The sequence below is a fragment of the Mus caroli genome, unplaced genomic scaffold (genome assembly GCF_978045245.1).
Source record: "Mus caroli unplaced genomic scaffold, Mus_caroli_1 scaffold_3, whole genome shotgun sequence".
In the NCBI taxonomy this organism is placed as follows: Eukaryota; Metazoa; Chordata; class Mammalia; order Rodentia; family Muridae; genus Mus; species Mus caroli.
In genome coordinates this window covers 52,215,227-52,226,873 of record NW_028227258.1, presented here as the reverse complement: position 1 = coordinate 52,226,873, position 11,647 = coordinate 52,215,227, and the positions used below count along the sequence as shown (strand labels likewise).

Here is an 11,647-nt window from a genome sequence, read left to right as displayed (position 1 = left end):
ACTATCATCTCCCCTGGCTGTAGGGAGAAGTGGGCAGCATCCAGCTACCTGGGTAGGAGAGGAAGGACTTGGTCCTGTGACAACTAGCTGGGTGTTTCTGCACTCTGCCAGAAGACACTTCAGGTGCTTAACCTGAAAGCACTGGCTGGCCCCCTGCTCCTGGGCTGCCAAACCCAGCTTATGTGGAAAGGTTGGTGTGCCTGGACTCTAGATTTCCCTCAACTTTGTTGGAAATGCATTTGTGCAATCACATTTTGTCTTTACATGAGAATGGATCTAGATTAACCTATCAAGAGGAGCCTATAAATTATATTGCCAACATCAGGTTCTTTTTCTTCCTTCCATTTATCCTGATTCAATGTGTTTCAATCCCTTCATGCCCAGATGAGTGGCCTGGTCTCAAAGGGGCACCTTTTGCCACGTATCCTCCATATCCTTGCTCTACCTAGCTCAGAACAACAATGTCCCTCATAAGCCTTTGCTCAGGCTGCTTCCTCTGACATGAAGTCTTCCTTTCCCCCATCCATCTTAAGGTGAATGCCTCACCTTTTAAGGTTATAATCACATCTTATCCTTGTCTTGCAAAGCCTTCTGGGATGCTTCAGGCTGATGGATAATTCCTTCTTTCTGTGTTCCCACTGGACGCAACCCATTCCTCCCAGTTCAGTTGGCATTCATTCATTCTCTACATTATTTTAAACTGGTGGTTCTCAACTTGTGGGTGGCAACCTCTTTGGGGGGGTTCACAAATCAGATATCCTGCATATCATATGCTTTACATTATGATTCATAACAGTAGCAAAATTACACTTGTGAAGTAGCAATGGAATAATTTTGTGGTTGGGGCGTCACCACAACATGAGGAACTGTATTGAAAGGTCTCAGCATTGAGAAGGTTTAGAACCACTGTATACTAGTGATAGTAGTGATTACGTTTGACCTGCACCCTGAGCTGGGAGGCTTCCTCTGGGTAGCACTCCATTTCACTTAACTCTGAACTGATAGACGTAGCACATAATAGGAATTAAATTAACTGGGCAGATGGAATGGATGAGTCACTTGACAGACATTCACTGCTAACTACAGGCCAGTGTAACAGTGACCATGATAATATGGCCCCCTACTCATCTGTGAGCCACTGGAAGCTGAGGGCTTGGGGCAGTGACTGGGACTCAGGGCTTCTCGGAGGAATGCAGAGATAGCACTTGGCCAGAGACATGATCAAGGCTTATTTCCTTCTTTGGTGGAATAGTCTTTATTCTGGTCTGGAACAATAAAGATTTAACCACAGCTCTTAAGACAAAAAGCAAGAGGAAGCCATATAAGTAAGATATGCCTGCAGAGTAGCTGAGAAAAAGATCACATTTTACAGGTTCCATCCTCCTTTACAAACCGGTTTCTGCCCAGGCTTGTGGAGCTTGGAGTTAGAGCATCTTCTACATCAGCACAAGGACCGCTCAGCCATCCATCGCATAAGTGCAAAGCATGGAGCCCCCTTCCCATCCTACTGAAACCCTTCACATATTACCTGAATCCACCATTTACAAGATACCTGCCCTTGACAGCTCTGCACAGTCGTTTGCATTGTGGCGGTGGATGGACACACATCTTTTGCTCTCAAAGTCTATAAAATGAAGCCAATGATTTCTCTTCCATCAAGTTGTTGGGCAAACTAAAGCAAACGTGTGTGTGTGTGTGTGTGTGTGTGTGTGTGTGTGTGTGTGTGTGTTTGTATATACCATGGCATTTGTGTAGGAGTCAAAAGAAAACTAGTGGGAGTTGGGTCTTTCCTTCCACTATGCAGGTCCCGGGGTTGAACGCTGATTATCAGTCTTGGTAGCAGACGCCTTTAACCACCGACCTTCTCACCAGTTCCCATTTTATTATTTTTATTTTTAACTCTCTCATCACTGACACAACAGTGGTGGTGTGGACTTGGGAATCTCAATGCCAGAACTTTCTCCCACCTTGACCACCCACTTGCTGTGTAACTTTAGGCAAATCCTTTCTGTTCTTCTTTCCTTGTTTGCCCAAAGGAAATTATAAAATCTCTGTTCATGTGGCATTACAGAGGAGTGAACAAGACCATCCATAACTGGACTTCCACAGCAGGACTTGTAGCTCCCTTACTTGTGTTACTTTAAAACAAGGCATTGTGCTTCTGGTGGCTAACCAAGCTTTGCCTTCATGCACAAGGAAGTCAAGTCTGAAAGAGCTGATGATGGGTTTAAAGTCACTGCTCCATAGTCTCCTCTGACCGCCCAAAGGGACTGATTCTGGCATCCTCCCCTGTCTGACTCTCTAGAGTCTTCACTGGATTTCAGGGTCCTGTGAATGCAGACAGGCCAGTGTGAGCCCTTCCATGCAAGGGAAATAATGGAATCATAGAATTGAAACCTTTTTAAAATCCTTGTTCTGCTTTAGATGAGGAAATGAAGACCCAGACAGGCTAAGCCACCTCTTCCAGAATCACACAAGAATTATGGGAGTCTGGGATGGGGACACTGAGAGTCAAGTCTGGAATGAGAGGACTCTGGGCTCCATGTGGTTGCTCAGATCATCTGCAGTCTTCCATGCTGACGACTGGTAGAGTCATGTCCGGAGCCAGGTCCTGGGGGAAGAGAGAGAGGAATTTGGCACTGTCTGAGATTTGGGGTTCCAGGGATTTCCAAGCTGCAGCATCACCCAGGAGGCAGCCCTCAGCTGACCGGGAGGGAGGACAGAGGGAGTTTGAGAGAGACCCTCCTTGCTAGAGCAATGAACCAAGGGAAGGGTGAGTGATTGAAAAGAGAGAAATTGAGATGGGTGGCAGGAAATGAGAGAAAACGGCATTAGTAGACTGTTCTGAAACAATTTGTCAGGCAACTTCCTCTGGAGATCTTTCTAGCAAATTGACTGTTACCACACAGGGTGCTCCTCCCATCGTGGTGCATCTCTTATTTTTTCCACCCTTTCTTGTCTTTCTCCCTCCTCTTTTCTACAAAAGTGGGTCCATGGAAGTAGATCAGAATAGGCACTACAGCCTGGGGTTGTACAATGCTGTTCTGAGTCTCAGTGTCCTCGGCAAGGTACTGCACGAAGGTCAGAGTATGTTAGATGTTCCCTCCCCCATACACACAAGCTTAACCAGGTTAGGAAAGTAGAGGTCTCCATGTGATCTCTGGTACTGCTCTTTAAATCACATCTGCAGAGAAGCCATAATGGAGGGACCTTCAGGACCCAGTTTCTCCATCATTTAAATGGGAGTGGTAGCTTCCAACCTTCTGGTGCTTAAGGCTACAGTAGACTTTGGATTTAAAAATTACAAAGTGCCAGTAGTTGATATTTGGAGAAGCTACCAATGTTTGCCTAGCCCACCTCTCCCCACTGGGAAGAAGCCAGCCTTTTCCCTTGTTCCTGTCATTACCCAAAGACCTGATGGCTTTCAGGCTCATGATGTAGGAGGCTTGCCCTCAGAGGGCAAACTCTGCTAGGAGGTCTGTCTACTCACCAGCCCAGCTGTTTCCCCAGGCCCCAGGTTCCTGACTCCTGTAACTGGATGAATCTAACCCTAAATTAAGATGCAGTTTATTTACAGTTGAATTTTGTCTTATTCAGTGCCCTCCACAGAGTTTAAAATCAAAATCCCCAACACAGGAACTTTCCTGAGAATTTCTAACCTTCTTTGGAAAAAGAGAATCACTAAGAGGAAGGCATGTCTGTTGTTGTCTAGGCCATTCACCAAGCTTGCTTCATATCCCTGGTCTTGTGTGGTTTCAGAGCAAATGAAGCAGAGAATTACCTGGAATGAGGACATGAGGAACTTACCCACTGGTGCAATAAACATTTCTGAGTGCCTGCCGAGTGCTGGCCTGTGCTTGCTCGTGGCCAGGTGAATTATATGTCCTTCCTGCTCACCAGGGCAGATATGTCAAGGGACAATTTAACAAGAGGCAGTGATGGTGGAGAAAGGTGCCCAAAGTTACCCGGTGCAACGGGAGGCCTCAACAGGGCAGAGACAGAGAATTGGAAGAGTTCAAGTCAGAGACAGCCAGGGGCACAGATCTCTGTTTTATGTCATGTGATTTCCTTGCCTTGGTTCTTCTAGGCTGTTTTGCTTAGTGTTAAGTAGAAGAATCAAGAGGAGAATGAGAGGCAGAAGACACACTTTAGGATTGCCCCTTATGAGGGCTAAAAGATTCTAACCTGCTTATCTTCGTGGGTTCCCTGGCCAGTCAGCCCTAGGGCCTTCGGCCAGCTGAAAATTCTCCTTTCAGTTTGCTAGTGCTGGCCCTCTCCCCCCTGGGAAAAAGAAATGTCATAACATTCCTCTGAGGTGAAATATGGCAAGAAAGACCATTATTAGCTACACATTGGCATGCCTGAGTTAAATCTCACCCCATTCTAGCTCTGTGCATAATCCTGTTTCTCCATTTATACAATGAGGATAACCAATGGCACCTTCCTTACAGAGCTGTTATGAGGAGCAGTTGAGCTTTCTGCACAATGCCCATATCATCACTGGACCACATTAAGTCCAGTAAGGCAGAGCTGCCATTATTGAAGGGTTGCTGAGTCTAAGAGGGTATGGCGTCTGCTGTCCAAGCTGGGCCGCCCCTAGCTCCCTGGAGGGAGGAGTCTACAGAGGCTCCACTCTGGCTTCCTCAAGCAAGGAATACTGGGGAAGAGGCTCTATGGCCAGTACAGGGTGTGGCCAGGAATTCCACTTCTGGATATCATGTGGGGGCAGGGGGAACCCTGCTTTGGGGACCAAGGACCTGGGATATGGACTTACTCCTGTAGACAAGAGGAGTGGAAAGGTGTTTGTCCCCACTCCTTGGTGTAGAACTTTCAGAGTTGCTGTCAGAAACACTCTGTTTCTTTTTTCTGAGCACACTGGACCACATAACCACCATTTTCCCGTTCATTAGAAAGCCTCCTGATTGCTGGTGCCCCAAACAGCTCTCAATCCTTCCCCTTCCATGCTGGCGTGCAACTCTGGGCTGCTGTACACTAGAGCAACAGGCCATTCACCCTGGAGCAACCTCCTCTTCTCTCCTCCCAGGAGAGCCTGAGGCAAAGTCCAGGCATGGCCTACTGCACAGTCTGTAGGCCTTTGGGGCTATTAAGTAAGAACTGTGTTATGGGAATTAAATGTCTTTTAGGATTCATCATAGCACTCTAGGTTAGAAGTAGCTGATGGACCCTGAGTGGATAACTCAGTCCCTTCTATAATGTAGCAGCAGGAATTGAAGATTTGGCTTCAGCCTAAATCTTAACCTTATCTACCTATCAGAGGGACAATTGATGAGTTGAACTTTCCAAGCCTCAGGTTTTTTTATGTGTAAAAATGCGGATCACCATAATCGGAATCTCATATGTTAGTGATCAGATCAAATTGTAAATTTACCAGAAAATGCTCTGTTGCCTTGGAAGCAATGTGCCCGTGTTCTCTGAAATCAGAGCTATCTACCCTCAGATCCCAGATCTGCTGTTTCTAGCTGTGAGGCAAGAATACTGTGTGAAACCCTTTGGAATTTCAGTTTCCTCATTCATTAGGTAGAAGCTGTACAGCTTATCTCTGAGCATGATAAAAAGTCAAAGGACTGTATCCCAGGGCCCTTATTATAGACTAGGGCCCCAGTGACTTCTAGCTACAGTTTTTCCTTGAAATCATGGCAGTAGTGTCATCCAAAAGAGCACACCACCAAAAGCAAACCAGGAGTGCATACATCTTACATTCCTCTCTGCCATAGCTCTCCATGCTGTAATCACTCAGTAAATATTTGCTAATTGACTGAGGAGGGTTGACCCTGGCCTCTGGTGCCAGCTTTCTTGAAATACCAAAACTAATTCTGAGGTCTGAAGCCCTTGCTGGCTCTGGGCCTTCTCTAGAGCTGGAATGGCCTAGAGCCCTGTTCCCTCCCTTTCACCCCTGGCTTAGGTCAGATATCTGCTTCCCTTAAAGTTCACAGAGCTCTGTTTCTTTACACTGTGATTTCATTTTTGCAAGGAGAGGGTCATGCCAAAGCTAGCTTATTGTGAAGCAAACAGAAGATTAGGAAATGTATTTTTAGAATATAACAATAGAAATCATACTCCTGTTCTTCCTAGAATTTTAAAAATAAAACTGTGGATCATATGCTTAATTTTTAAAGCTTAAAAAAAAAGGTAAAACTCCAGCTTCCAAGAGACCTTCCTGGAGCTGAGTTTCAGGGGCCTCTCTATTGTAGACTCACATCAGCTTGGATACTTTATGCCTCAGAGGGTCAACACTCCGTTTTGTAAAAGAGACCTGCAGCTGACAACATGAGTTCCTGGGACCTCGGGCAGTCAGTCTCCCCGTACCACCCACATCATTCACTTAACACGTGTTCCTTGAGTACCCATTGGAAGTCCCTACACACGAGAGGGGAAATCCAGACTCATCCTAACTCCCAGAGAGCTCACAGAGGAGAAGGCCACCCTGTTAAACGTTGTTCTCACGTTTCAAGAGGGGCTTGAGTAGAAAGAGACAGACATGCTTTCTGAGGAGGAGATCCTGCAGGGATGTGGAGGGCAAATGTGACCCTGGTATGAGAGGAGGAAGCAGGCATTCCAGAGAGAGAGGCAGCAGCTTGCACAGCGTCAGGAGGAGGTGGTGGCAGTGTGAGGGGCTCTAAGTAATGAAAAGACTCGGGAAAAATCAGAGCTGGCGAGGGAGGCAAGGAAAAGGGGTATGAGACAGTGCCAACACCATTAATTGCACCTATAGGTCAACCGTGTGACATTTGACTTTGCTTTCCAGGCTGCTGGGAAGTCATGGGTCACATGGCAGGATCAGATCCAGCCATTCATTCAGCAAATATTTCTGAGACTAGGATACTGCCCTTCGATTTTGATTCATATAATATGGTGAGGAGTAACTGAGGAGCCAGTTCCTCAGTTACTGTCAGAGCCCTCTCTCCATCCCCCCAGGCAGCTTTTTATCTCTCATAGAACCCATTTTACTTATTTGTGTTTAATACGTTTTGCCAAGTAGATGAATATGAAGTCCAAGAGCTCAAGTCATTTCCAAATGTTGCAGATGACTTTTCACTTTTCTGGCTTCAAAGGGGAGCTCTGGCCATCTCACTGTGGCTTGCTTGTCCCAGGCTGGCTGAAGAGTCACATGCTTGTCACAGACCCTCTACCACTTGGGTGAAATTAGAAAGTCTGGCAGAATAGCACACCTCCAGGCCAGTAATTCACACTGTCTGTGACCCAGTGTTCAAGCTGAACCTGGGTAGCATGCCCAGGCTCCTCCAGAGGCTCAAGAGACCTGTTTGTGCACCAAGATCCTGGGGAAACCATTCCTCCTCTCTCCTTGTCTGCCTTTGCTCCATGCTACCCTCTGTCTGTCTGTCACTCCATTAGTTAGCACGAGCAGCCACACCCTGCCGGTGCTGCTGGCAGCCCCACATACTCACTCACCAATGTTGACACGTATAGAGTGGTCCCAACCTTCAGCTGCAGCTTTCCCTTGTATTGCATATCCTTAGACCTCACATAAGTTGGATGTTTGCCCATTGGCCATAGCCTCACTAAATGTTTACTATGTCTTGGCTGACGTTTACTCAAGGTTAATTGCTGGAATCTCCAAACTATAGAGATAGCCAGTCTACTGTCAGGAAGGTTACAGTCCCGTGGGGCTGCAGGCAATTAGGCAAGCAAGCAGGCAATTACTGCAATCCATCGTTAAAGGAGCACAGATAAGGGACAGCTTGCAATGTAAGTTTCTAGAGCTGGGTAAACCAAGGAAAAAGAGAAAGGCTGGGAAGCAGTGTATGCCCGGGAAAGTGAGTAGCAGAGCCAAGGGGCAGCAGGAAGAGAGGTTCTATGTGGCTGAGTGTAAGACAGGCATCGTCACGGTGGTAGAGGCTGGCCATGCAGGTGCTCCATGATGCCTTCTCTGTATCGGAGACAACCCAATGCAAGGTTCTTTGCTTCCTCCAGAAAGATCCCATTTCTGCAACCCCCATGGCAGTGTCTTTGATGGAGCCCCAAGGCATACCATATTTCTTCCTGGGTCTCTTTATGGTTCAGTTTATTTTAGCCTTATGTCTGCACCTGTTACACCACCTCCACCAGGGTAGGGACACTTCTAGAACAGGAGACGACATTTCATTTCCCTGCATACATGTCTATTAAGGACTGGCTCTGGGCTAGGTGTCTGGCACTGAGCTATACCACAGAATGAGATGACAAATTGATTGAAATAGCTAAGCCATTAGCTAATCACCTGATCTCCCTATATCAGGCCTTCCAGAGAGCCCTGAGATTGCTCCAAAGGATCAAGGAACCTGTCCAAAAGGAAGGAAGTCAGTCCTCTCCCATCTGGTGCCCCTAACTCTGTAACTCTCACCTATCGATGACTGGGACAGAAATAAGTCTCCTCTCAGAAACTTGTCATGGAAAAATGTTTCATGAAATGTGAAAGTGCTTGATAAATCTTAAAGCAGCCTTCAAAACCAGAAGCCAGGGAAGGTGCTTCCCCTCCTCCTGCCCTGGTGAGTCTCGCACTCTGCACCTAGATGGCCATCCCAGGCTCAGTCCCCTGCAGCTTGCTGAAACGCACCCCCCCCTGCTTTCCTTGCATTTCCAGAGGCCATGAGAAACTTGCAGCGCTTCTGGGAGGCTTTCTGTGTGGGGCTGTGTTTCTGAGACTGCAGTTTATCCACTGAGTCTCTAATTCTGGGTTTCTGTAACCACAGAATTGAATTGCATCCACATTTCAACATCGGAGGAATGAGAAGTTCTCAAACATGTTCAAACAGTGGGCCTCTAGAAGCTTGAGTCTGTGTGTGTGTGTGTGTTGTGTGTGTGTGTGGCTACAAAAACAATTTTAAAAATAGTCCATCAACTGCACATCAGAGGCCACTAGAACCTTGCCTTTTTATGTAGGCAGGGCAAACCAGGCCCTGAAGATTTAAGGAAAATGTTGGCATCCCAAGTTCTAAATAAAGAATATTTGGCACTTCATCTTCACAGTGAAGGAAGAAGGTACCTCTATTTGTATATAGGGGTGGGGCTTCTGCTCCAGCAGAGAGATTCTGAGAGGTCTGGGTCTCAAAAGAGGGTCGAACTAAAACCAATGATCCAACTTGGGGACACAACTCAGTGGTAGAGCATTTGACTAGCATGTGTCAGTCCTCAGGTCTATTCCCCAGTAATGGTTAAAAAACAAGCAAGCAAACAAACAACCGAATAAAACAAATCAGTGGTCCAAACTCAGGTATGGTCGAACACACCAGTCATCCTATCACGTGGGAGATTGAGGCAGGGGGAATGAGAGTTTAAGATTAGCCCAGGCTATAAAATAAAGCTATCTTTGCTGGGCAGTGGTGGCGCATGCTTTTAATCCCAGCACTTGGGAGGCAGAGGCAGTTGGATTTCTGAGTTTGAGGCCAGCCTGGTCTACATAGTGAGTTCCAGGACAGCCAGGGCTACACAGAGAAACCCTGTCTCAAAAAACCAAAAAAAAAAAAAAAAAAAAAAAAAAAAAAAAAAAAAGAACATTTTTTTAAAAAGGGTTACATATACAAGTTCTTGACTAGAACTTGAGGAAATATCAACTCTGTCGGCCAGTCAGTGGTGCTATGCTGTAAATGGCTACTCCCTCTGAGCAGGAGAGAACTTACCACTGTTGGGGCGAGAGGGCAGTTTCTGGGGGATATATAGATCGAGGTGCCCAGGAGTCCTTTGACCAGGGAAGTGTTAGGATGCCATTTCTGTACCAAAATCTGGTGTGTTTCATGTTAAGCACTGTAGCCAAGAACAAGTGACTCTTGACTCTTAATTAAACAGCCCTGTTTTCTCTTTGCCTGGGGGGAGGGGGGGACAACAAAGCTGTCTTTATAGTGAACAACCCAATAATAATACCTAAGCAACAACAAAACTCCAGAACAATGAAAACTTTCTAATGGCTTAGAGTCATAAGGGCTCTGTTGCCATAGGTTTCTTTATTCTCCATTTCCTCCTTTTTATATGCTACTTCCCAAAATCTAGAATAAGCTCAGTTCCCCTCCCCCTTCATCATTCCTAGAAAACGCAGGGAACATTGTAGCTAGCAAGGAGCATAGAGCAAAACTATCTGGGTCCAAATCCAGCCTGTGCACTTAGTAATTCTGTATCCTGTGCCATGCTCTCTGTGCCTTGGTGGCCTTATTTGTAAAATGGCACTGATCACAACAGTGACCTCAGTGCTAGTGATAGGGGTTAAGTGAGTCAGTACAGGGCCAGCACTTCTCTGTAAAGTGCCAGGCTGTAAACAGTGTTAGCTTGTCGGCCATGCTCTGTCCTTGTATCAACTGCTCAGTTGTATCGGTGTATCACACAAGTAGTTGTAGGCAGCACATACAGTAATGGGTGTGTTCCAGAAAGATTTAGTTGTGGAAACTTTCAGAGAGCCATATTTGTTTTGAAGCTCACAGTTTGCTGACTCTTGAAGCCATACATGAAAAAAAAGTGCTTGACATGCAGAGAGCACCCAACCAATGCTAGCCGCTATTACTCACAAATAAACTACACATGTGAGCACCTGCTTGGAACCAGGTGTTGCTCTCTGTTCTGGGAATATAACCGCATAGAACACAGACAAGGTCCCTGCGCCCCAGGAGTGTCCATTCTGCATGAAGGGACATGAGAAAAACAAAATGAGGAAACAGACCATAATACCAGGTAGCAGTGAGTGCTACATGGGACGAAAACGGCAGTGTCACCAGCGAAGTGGTAGCTAAATCAAAGAAGTCAGGGAAGGCCCCTTGGAGGGTGTGACCAGAAGGAGCCAGCTCTGTGGCTACTGCCAAAAGAGGATTCCAGGCAAAGAACAAGCTAGTGTGCTTCTCATTGGTGCCTCCAGCCTAGCTCTGCACCAGCAGCAGAGTGCTGTGGGAAAGGCCGAGAGGAGCAAGAGTGGGAGAGGAGAGCAGGGAGGAAGAGCAATGGACAGGAGGAAAAAGTCAGTTCTTTGGCACCGTGTGCATGGGGTGCATAGCACTGGCTGCGGGAGGGCGTGCTTCTTCCTTCTTCTTAACCCTCAGCCCTTCTTCCAGGGTCATTTTTTCTCTCAGTCTCGTAGCCATCCGCCTAGATATGGAATACTTTTCATGCCCTGCATCTGCCCTTAAGAGCTTGCTGCAGCCGACTGACTAGCTAGCACCTTAAGTCAGAGCCTTCCCTTCCTGCCTTCCACAGGTAAGGAAAGCCTAGGTACCCCTGCCTCCTGCCCCGGGCAGGTTGGAAGAGATTTATGTCTGATTGAGAACATACATGTGTGCGTGCATGTGGATTCAGGACACTGAAGATGCTCCAGGCCCACTTTCTTCCTTGCCTCTCAGGTCTATCGTTTCTCTCATTGTTTTGCCTTTTCTGCTCACGCAGACTTCTAGGATGGCCTAGCCCAGGAAAGCCACCTGTGTGACGTCGGTCTTCTATAGAGAACAGATTATAAACGTTGATAGTTGGAGCTGCAGCCAGCCTGACAAGGCCCTGCTTGCAGCTCCTTCATCAACGTGACGGCTTTTTCGAACTGGATCTGGTCCATAGCCTTCTGAGAGAATATGTCTATTTTCCCTTTCTTCACTTCTTACTACCAAAGAAGCTTCACCAGATGTTGTCCCCAATTAAGTCACATTTACTGGCTCATGTT

At 46.7% G+C, this 11,647-nt stretch overlaps 1 long non-coding RNA gene across 4 annotated transcripts in view; it reads left to right on the top strand.

Annotated features, from left to right (window-relative positions):
• The window catches only part of LOC110291498 (uncharacterized), a 133,360-nt gene that overhangs the window by 63,748 nt on the left and 57,965 nt on the right, over positions 1-11,647 (top strand). The gene's annotated exons all lie outside the window — the stretch shown is intronic.